General features: G+C 42.1%; 1 pseudogene; it reads right to left on the bottom strand.

Moving 5' to 3' along the window:
* Positions 1-7,917: 7,917 nt before the first annotated feature.
* Positions 7,918-9,155, bottom strand: LOC132224720 (elongation factor 1-alpha 1-like; annotated as a pseudogene).
* Positions 9,156-10,234: the final 1,079 nt, after the last annotated feature.

Below are 10,234 nucleotides of genomic sequence, written 5' to 3'. Positions count from 1 at the left end.
TCCATGAGCTGAGATTGAGGGCTAGCTTCCTCCACCCTAAGGTTTTCTCTGGGACAGAAACAAGCCCACCTTCTATTCTTGTCTCACTGCCCATATTTTACTTTGCTATGCAAATTGTGTGTGTGTGTGTGTGTGTGTGTTAGCAGTTGGATGTTTATTTTAAATGTAGTGAGTTATTTGCATTAAAAACCTTTCAAGGGGGAGAAACCAAGACGGCAGCATAGGTAAACACCTGAAATTGCTGTCTCGCACAACCACTTCAAAAATACAACTAAAAGATAAAACGGACATCATCCAGAACCACAGGAAGGCTGGCTGAGTGGAAATTCTACAACTAGAAGGAAAGAGAAAAGCACACTGAGACTCAGAGGAGGTGCAGAAGTAAAGTGCAGAGGTACGGAGATGCATGTGGAAAGGGCTGGCAACTGAGGACGCGGTTGTCTTTTTCAATCAGGAGGGAGACACAAGATCCCGACGGCCCTGACTCCAGTTCCGGGCTAGTCTCTGGGGACCCAGACTCATACAGGGAGAAACTGGACTGTCTGGCAGTGGGCAGAACTCGAGGGCAGCTTTCTCTCAGAGGTGCTTACAGCAATTGCTGTGGGCCACTGAGACCCAGGACCTCTTAGGGCAGGGCTGAGGATCAGCCATAGCTGTTTGCTCCACCCTGTTGATTCCCTGAGACCCCGCCCCAACCAAGTTGTGCACAGAGGCTTTTGCATATGAATGACCTGTCCCTTTGCAATCTAAAATTACCTAACTAACTGCAGCTGGGTCAGAGAGACCTAGAACATCCAAAAGAAGGCCCAAGGCTCCACAGCAGCTTGCATTACTTCACAGCTGGGTCTCATCTGGGCCCCTCCAAATCCCAAACAAGGAAGGGGAATCTGCAGATCTCTTCATAGCTCCTGCTGGGTAGCCTCAGGCAGAGGCTAAATTAGCACCTCCTTAGATCCAAGAGCCAGTGTACCCAGTGGTCAGAGTGGGACCATCCAGATTACAACTCCTCAGATCCATAAGGGACACACTCAGGGGGCAGACTCAGTGAGCACCAAAGCCCCACTGAAACAAGTCTTACCCCATAAGGGTTTCTCCAGCACAGAAGTTCTCCCACAGCAGACACAGCGAGCACCAAAGCCCCACTGAAACAAGTCTTACACCATAAGGGTTTCTCCAGCACAGAAGTTCTCCCACTGCAGACACAGCTGATTCTCACAGTCAATTGGCCTGGAGGTCAATTCCTCCCAGTGATACCAACTGCAATCAAGGCTTAACTACAACAAGAATGTGCACACAGCCCACAAAGGGGTGCACCAAGAGTGTATACTTCAGGTAATTGGGGAGGCTGAGCCACTGGGCCCTATAGGACACCTAGCACAGAAAGCCACCCTATCAACACAGGAAAGCAGCCAAAATGTGGAGACAAAGATACAGGTCACAAATGACAGAAATGGAGGAAAGCAAACTACTGGATATAGAGTTCAAAACCACAGTTTTAAGGTTTTTTAAGAATTTCCTAGAAACCACCGATAAATTTAGTAAGACCCTCAATAAGTCTAGTGAGACCGCTGATAAATTTAGTAAGACCTTCAATAAGTTTAGTGAGACCCTCGAAGATATGAAAAAGGACCAACTAGAAATTAAGCATACACTGACTGAAATAAAGAATATTATACAGAGGTCCAACAGCAGACTAGAGGATTGCAAGAATCAAGTCAAAGATTTCAATTACGAAGAAGTAAAAAACACCCAACCAGAAAAGAAAAAAGAAAAAAGAATCCAAAAATATGAAGATAGTTTAAGGAGCCTCTGGGACAACTTCAAGCATACCGACATCCAAATTATGGGGGTGCCAGAAGAAGAGAGAAGCAAGATATTGAAAACCTATTTGGAGAAATAATGACAGAAAACTTCCCCTACCTGGTGAAAGAAATAGACTTACAAGTCCAGGAAGCAAAGAGAACCCCAAACAAAAGGAATCCAAAGAGGACTACACCAAGACACATCATAATTAAAATGCCAAGAGCAAAAGACAAAGAGAGAATCTTAAAAGCAGCAAAAGAAAAAAAGTCAGTTACCTACAAGGGAGTACCCATACGACTGTCAGCTGATCTCTCAACAGAAACTATGCAGGCCAGAAGGGAGTGGCAAGAAATATTCAAAGTGATGAACAGCAAGAACCTACAACCAGCAAAGCTATCATTCAGAATTGAAGGTCAGATAAAGAGCTTCACAGATAAGAAAAAGCTAAAGGAGTTCATCACCACCAAACCAGTATTATATGAAATGCTGAAAGGTATTCTTTAAGAAAAGGAAGAAGAAAAAGGTAAAGATAAAAATTATGAACAACAAATACATATTTATCAACAAGTGAATCTAAAAATCAAGTGAATAAAAAATCTGATGAACAGAATAAACTGGTGAATATAATAGAATCGGGGGCATAGAAAGGGAGTGGGCTGACAATTCTCCAGGGGAAAGGGGTGTGAGGGTGTGGGAAGAGACCGTACAAAAATCGTACACCTATGATGAGGACAGTGGGGGGGGGGGGTAAGGAAAGAGGGTGGGGTGGGATCCGGGTGGAGGGGAGCTATGGGGGGAAAAGAGGAACAACTGTAATAATCTGAACAATAAAGATTTAAAAAAAAACACCTTTCAAAACAACTAATGAATGACCACCTATTAAACTAATTATCACAAATCATTAACTCAAAGCAAAACAGAAGAGAATTATCTATAGAAACTCCATACTTCTACCACATAATTGCTGTGTTTTTTTCATAGCTTAATTGAGGTATAATTCACATAAAATATGCTGCACATACTTAAAGTAAAATATTAAATTTGGCAAATTTTTACATGAGTATACCTGTGAAACCATCTTCACAATCAAGATAATGAACAGATCACCGTAGCCCAGTGGTCGGCAAACTCATTAGTCAACAGAGCCAAATATCAACAGTACAACGATTGAAATTTCTTTTGAGAGCCACATTTTTTAAACCTAAACTATACAGGTAGGTACATTGTTATTAACTTAATTAGGGTACTCCTAAGGCTTAGGAAGAGCCACACTCAAGGGGCCAAAGAGCCGCATGTGGCTCGCGAGCCACAGTTTGCCAACCACGGCCCTAGCCGTTTTTGCTCAGTGGATAGAGCATCAGCCTGCAGACCAAAGGGTCCTGGGTTTGATTCTGACAAGGGCACATATCTTGGTTGCAGGCTCCTCCCTGGCCTGGTTAGGGCACATGCAGGAGGCAGCCAATCAATGTGTTTCTCTCACATCAATGCTTCTGTCTTTCCCTCTCTCTTCCACTCTCCCTAAAAATCAATTGAAAAATATCCTTGGGTGAGGATTAACAAAGCAAAACAAAAAAGATAATGAACAGATCAATCACATCCAAAAGTTTCCTCATGACCCTTTATATAATCTCTCCCTCTCACTCCGTGTAGCCCTCCATCCCCCATACCCAGACCCAGACTTGCAGGAAAAGACACTATTCATTATTCTCAGCACTGGACACTGTTCCTTCTAAACCTTTGCATGGTCCTTCCCTAGCTTCACATAGTTTCCTCACACACTCATGCTGATCAGTACTCTGCAGAATACAGTAGTCTTTTCTTATCTGTGGGGAATATGTTCCAATTCCTATAGTAGATGCCTAAAAGCACAGATAGTACTGAACCTTATATATACTATGGTTTTCCTATATATTCATACCTATGATAAAATTTAACTTATAAATTAGGCACAGATAAACAATAAAGAGTTTTTAAAAATTAGGCACAGTGAGAGATTCACAACAATAAATAGAACAATTTTAACAATACACGGTAAAAAGTTACATGAACGTGGTCTCTCTCTCAAAATACATTGTACTAAGAGCTCTCTTTCTCTCAATATCTTATTGTACTATATTGTCTTTTCACTTACTGGAAGTAATTTTCGGCTTCTCTTTGGCAGATCCAAATTGCCAGCATCACTACTCTTGCGCTTTGGGGCCATTATGAAGTCAAATAAGGGTAACTGGAACACAAGCACTGTGATGCTGCAACAGTCGATTTGATACCCAGACAACTACTGACTAATGGGTGGGAAGCATGTACAGCGTGGATGTGCAGGACAAAGGTATGATTCATGTCCCCGGCAGAGGGACCAGGATGGCTCCAGATTGCATCACGCTACTCAGAACAGCATGCAATTTAAAATTTATTTTTTTAAAATATATTTTATTGATTTTTTACAGAGAGGAAGGGAGAGAGACAGAGAGTTAGAAACATGGACGAGAGAGAAACATCGATCAGCTGCCTCCTGCACATCTCCCACTAGGGATGTGCCCGCAACCAAGGTACATGCCCTTGACCGGAATCGAACCTGGGACCTTTCAGTCTGCAGGCTGACGCTCTATCCACTGAGCCAAACCAGTTTCGGCTGCAATTTAAAATTTATGAATTGTTTATCTCTGGAACTTTCCACTTATATTTTCTGAATGTGGTTGAATGCGGGTAACTGAAACCGCAGAATAGAAAACAGTGGATAAGAGGGCTACTGTACTCACGGGAGTCCCTCTGCAGCTCTCCTAAATATTATCTCTGTACATCTCTTTTCTCTCTACACAGTGAACTTGAATTGCTTTGATCTCCCTTGACTCTTAGCTCAATTTCGTCAACTCACGGAGTTTTCTGCCTCCTCCTTAAATTATCCCTCCCTCACTACGACCTAAACTCTTCCTCCAGGCAGTAAGCAAGGGTAGTCATAGGGCTCACCTCCTTTGTTTCCTGTCTCTCAAAGATGACTGTCTTTATTTGCCTTCTGTCCAATGTCTTAGGAATCATTGGTTCATATTTTGTCCAATTCCTTAGTTGTTTAAAATAGGGGTATAAATCTTCTCCCATCTTGGCTAGAAGAGGAGGTTGCTCATAGCACTTTTTTTTTTTTTTAAATATATTTTATTGATTTTTTACAGAGAGGAAGGGAGAGAGATAGAGAGTTAGAAACATTGATGAGAGAGAAACATCGATCAGCTGCCTCCTGCACATCTCCTACTGGGGATGTGCCCGCAACCCAGGTACATGCCCTTGACCGGAATCGAACCTGGGACCTTTCAGTCCGCAGGCCGACGCTCTATCCACTGAGCCAAACCGGTTTTGGCTGCTCATAGCACTTTTGTTTGTTATAAAAATTTTAAAGGGCAATAAAATTTTCGATAATAAGCTGTAGGAAAATGTTTGTCATAAATTTAGTAAGCAGACTTGGAAAATCGGTTTAGTTTTTCAACTTCTTAAATACAAGGGCATGGGAATACTACGAAGATCAATATCCATTGTAACCAATGTTTTAAGTAAAAGGATGAACTGAATAAAGGATTACAAACGAATGAATGAGGAGACATGATTTCTGATTTCTTTTCTCCATTTTCTTACTGTACTTTCCCTCCAATGTCTACCTACTCTCCGAAATTTAAACTTTACCACTCAACATATTCATCCATCCACTAATCCAGGGGTGGGCAAACTTTTTGACTCGAGGGCCACAATGGGTTCTTAAACTGGACCGGAGGGCCGGAACAAAAGCATGGATGGAGTGTTTGTGTGAACTAATATAAATTCAAAGTAAACATCATTACATAAAAGGGTACGGTCTTTTTTTTTTTTTTTTTTTTTTTTTAGTTTTATTCATTTCAAATGGGCCGGATCCGGCCCACGGGCCGTAGTTCGCCCACGGCTGCACTAATCAATTATCAAACGCTAATAAGTGGCAGGGATAAAATGAATTATAAGACAGGAAACCTCATGTGACGTGTTCACACATGGTGGGTGAGAGTTCTACTGTCATAGAGGTGTGAATAAAATGCTGAGGCAATGTGGAGAGTGGAGTCATTATCTTGGGGTGGGACTGGTGAACAGATCATAGAAAGCCTCTGCTGGGAAGATACATTTAAAATGGGTATTAAAGAATGAGCAGCATTTGGCTCAGCGGAGATGGGAGGAAGGAGGCAGTTGAGAGAGAGGGAATGAGGTAGGAAAAAGTGAGTACGGAAAAAAAAACCAGTAAGTTCTATTTCTAGAGTGGTGAAAAGCTGATCATGGCTAGAGTAGAGGGGATGGGGCGGGGGAGCGGCTGTGACTTGGCAGGAAATTAGGCTGCAGAGGTTTTGGGGGCCAGGCTCTAAAGAACTGTGAGCTCCAAGCCAAGGAATCTAGATGTTAATCTTCCAACAGCCTCAATTTCTGAGCAGAGACGTGACATAGTCAGAGGTGGGTCCTGGATTTTCTAGGAGAGGAAGGTAGCAAGATGGCTCTGAAGGAGGCTGCCGAAGCCACCCAAGAAAGAATATGAGTCCCTGAACACAGACAGGGAGGATGTGGACTAATGCAAGCGACATTCCTTCAGGCGAATCTGCAGTGTACGGTAACCAATTGCACACTAAGAATGAATGCGAGGGAGACTTGAAGATAAGTACCTCTAGATCTTCTAATTTGAGAGAATTGACAGCTGTTTTGTCATTAACTAAGATGGAGAGAGCAGGCAAAATAAGTTTGAATTATCTTTTAGTCCCTCTGGGTTTGGGGTTTTCATGAATCATTCAGGTGGAGAGTTATAGCAGCCAACTGGACCTCAAGGAGAGAGGTTTGAGAGTTAATGGTCTAATGTCATACTTAGAATGATCAAATTGGCTTGATCATAGTACATAAAATGAGAAGAAAATATAGCATTCTTTTTATCTGAAAATCTTGAATAAAGAATTTTGTACTTCAAATATCTATCAAGCAAAGATATTTATGCAGGCCAATTTCTAAGTATCCCAGTGCAGGAGATAAAATTCTGACATATGCTCTTTCAGTGAGCTAAGGGATTTGAGGTATTCTCATCAGCCTTCATGAATTCTAGAATTTTATGTGGCATAATAATGTTCATCAGTGAAAATAAAAATATCAGACATGAGGCATATATCATTGTAGATTTTTTTAAAAGCAGTGACCACAGGAACAGAAAAGGAAGAGGGTTGGCTACAGGAGATTATCAGGAGTCAGTGCTGAGCCCTTTTTTCAAAGAGTTGCTATTTTAAGGTCAGTTCTGATTTAAATATTCATGGTACTAAATAAACAGGAGAACTTGGGTAAGCCTGACTCAGCCTCACGCCCTCGATTGATTTCATCAACCAAGACATATTCTAACTCAACCATTTTATGAGCCCGTGAAAGTGAGATCTATTTGAGGAAGAAGTGATTTGGTTTGACTTTCAAGCAGTGGAAAAGAAAACACTTGCCACTTCAGGAGGACTTCCTCAGAGGAAGCTCTGCTTCAGACAGCAGAAACCTACTGGCATTTCCCAGGCTTCTGGAATGTCAGAAATATTGGCTCCAACCTTTGTTTTCATAAGGACTACATATTTGAGCATTATTGGTGGACAACTTTGTTAGTGCCAGTTAGCCCAAAGCTCTTACTAAGTTCTTTCTTTCCTTAACTCTTATGGTCCAGTGTCATATATCATGACGAGGCTCCTAGAAACTCCCTTCTCCAAGGCTACAAGATGTTGGCAGAGAGGAGAAACACATGTTTCCTGAATTCTAATGGTCCCCCAGATATGGGATGGTCCTATTTCTCTATTCCAGAGTCAGACAACCCTAACAGGGTTTGAACATAATTTAAATTCAATAGAATGAAAGAAAAAAGTATTATTTAAAATGAGAGACATTTGAAAGAGTGAAAGATGCCAACTGAAATGGAGTGTTTGTGACAAAAATCTTCAGTCAATACGTTTTTCAAATTCTTTCAGTTGTTGATTCTCAAATACTTATGCTAATGACAACCACAGGAAAAGCACAGATGTTGGAAATGTACCAAACCCAAGACTAATTCTAGCCAACTAATTCTTTTCACCAAATATTCTGCAAGAGCATCTTACAAGAGGCTCAGGTACCAGTGGCATCTCTCAGCTCTCTCTTGAGGGAGTCAAGCTCATTCTTTTTCAGGTTCCAACCCACAATGATAATCAGTTTCCTTCTGCTCGGCGAGGAGGCTGCCAAAGCCACCCAAGAAAGAATATGAGTCCCTGAACACAGACAGGGAGGATGTGGACTAATGCAAGCTATGTGAGCTTGATGACAATCCAGCACAGGTGTACATCCGGCACTGATTTGGCCTGGATGGCTCAGGATAATGATCAGAGTCGTGAAGCCAGCTCTTCCATTGGTGGGTCATTTTTGTGTCACCAGTCACATTGCCATGATGACCGTCTTTGACAGACACGTTCTTGGCATTGAAGCCCACATGGTCCCCAGGAAGAGCGTCACTCAGAACTACATGGTGCATCTCAGCAGACTTTGTTTACTTCCGTTGAAACTTTGACTGGAGCAGAGGTGACCACCATGCTGGGTTTGAGGACCAGTCTCCACTCAGCCCACAGGAACAGTACCAGTACCACCAGTTTTGTAGAAATCCTGGAGAGGCAGACACAGGGCTTGTCGATTGGACGGGTTGGTGGCAGGATGCAATCCAGAGCTTCAGGCAGCGTGGCTCCAGTGACCTTGCCATCTTCACAGGTGACTTTCCATCCCTTGAACCAAGGAATGTTAGTGTTGTCACATTCCAACCAGAAATTGCCACAAATGCGACTGTGTCAGGCTTTTAGCCAATTTTCTTAATGTAGGTGCTGACTTCTTTAACAATTTCCTCTTATCTCTTCAGGCTGTAGGGCGGTTCAGTGGAATCCATTTTGTTAACACCAACAATCAGTGGTTTCACACCCAGTGTATAGGCCAGAAGGGCATGCTCATGGGTCTGCCCATTCTTGGAGATACCTGCTTCAAATTCAGCAACACCAGCAGCAACAATCAGGGCAGCACAGTCTGCCTCAGATGCACCTGTAATCATGTTTTTGATGAAGTCTCTGTGTCCTGGGGGCATCAGTGATGGTCACAGAATACTTGATGGTCTCCAATTTCCACAGGGAGATAGCAGTGGTGATACCACACTCATGTTCAGCTTTCAGTTTATCCAAGACCCATCACAGCAGCCTCCTGCTCACATTTTTAATGCGTCTTTTGTCAATCCCAACACATTTGTAGATCAGATGGCCAGTAGTGGTAGACTTACCAAAAACTATATGTCCAATGATGATGATGTTGATATGAGTATTTTCCTTTCCCATTTTGTCTTAGATTTATCAGTGATTTTCATGACACTTGTGTTCAGATGACAAACCCGTTGTGAAAAAGCAACACTTAGTAATTTTATTCTTATGAAGCAAATCTGCTCTTTCCATGAATACAGGGAAGAGAGAGAGCAAGAGAGCAAGTAAAAACAGAAAGGGTAAGGGGAATCTCCAAATAGACCACTGTTTGCCCTCTTGGTATTTTACTGATGTTCAATATGCTTAAATTGAAACAAGAGTCTGGAATGCTCTAAAACTCTGACTAAGAGGATGGCCTCCATGGGCAAATTAAACTTTCTTTCTCATTCATAACCTCAACCACAAAGTTAAACTAGAGCCCTATTCTTTTTTAATTTCATGAGTAAAAAATGCACTGAAAACCATTACTCTAGCCAGAATGAGTGATATTTCCTCCAGATCTAGTTTCTGACAAATAGTACATCCTAAACTAGGTAGCTGACTAAGTCCTTAGTCACAAAAACAGAAGTTTTTCATCTGAAGTCAGTCTTTTCCCCTCCAAGTTGGCCAGGTTGCCCAATCTGCTCTGGGACACTAGAGCTCCCTGAGTAAATTAGAAACCTAACCTCAGGGGAGTGAGGTACTCAGAGGAAAACCCCAGCATCCTGTACACTCTGCTGTAGCAGCACACAAAGACATTTAGGTAAGAAAATGCAAATCATTTGACATAATCTAAGAATTAGTATCCTATGTGGTCTGATGCTAGGGAGCCTGGGAACACCCTAATGTCACCTCCCCCCACAGGGCTATGCTTTTCTGAAGTAAGGTTCTAATCCTTCCTCAAAGGTCATATGATTAAGGCTCCTTCAATTTTGTGAGTCACATCTTCCTGTGAATGCATAACCTGAAAGGAGTTTTGGAGAGACAAAGAAAGAGAGAAAGAAGAACAATATATGTTAGGGGGTACATATAAGACCCCAAATCAGATCCTTGGAGAACTGGGTGCCTTTATGAAAGTTATTTTACTTCTCTGAGCACCTTCTACACATGACAGTTGATCTAACTCTATGATGCGATGATCTTACCTCCCTTTCCCCTTCCTTCCTCTTTTTTGCCCA

The sequence above is a fragment of the Myotis daubentonii genome, chromosome X (assembly GCF_963259705.1).
Source record: "Myotis daubentonii chromosome X, mMyoDau2.1, whole genome shotgun sequence".
NCBI classification, from domain to species: domain Eukaryota; kingdom Metazoa; phylum Chordata; class Mammalia; order Chiroptera; family Vespertilionidae; genus Myotis; species Myotis daubentonii.
The sequence above is the reverse complement of the archived record's forward strand: the minus strand, read 5'-3'. Positions and strand labels throughout refer to the sequence as shown.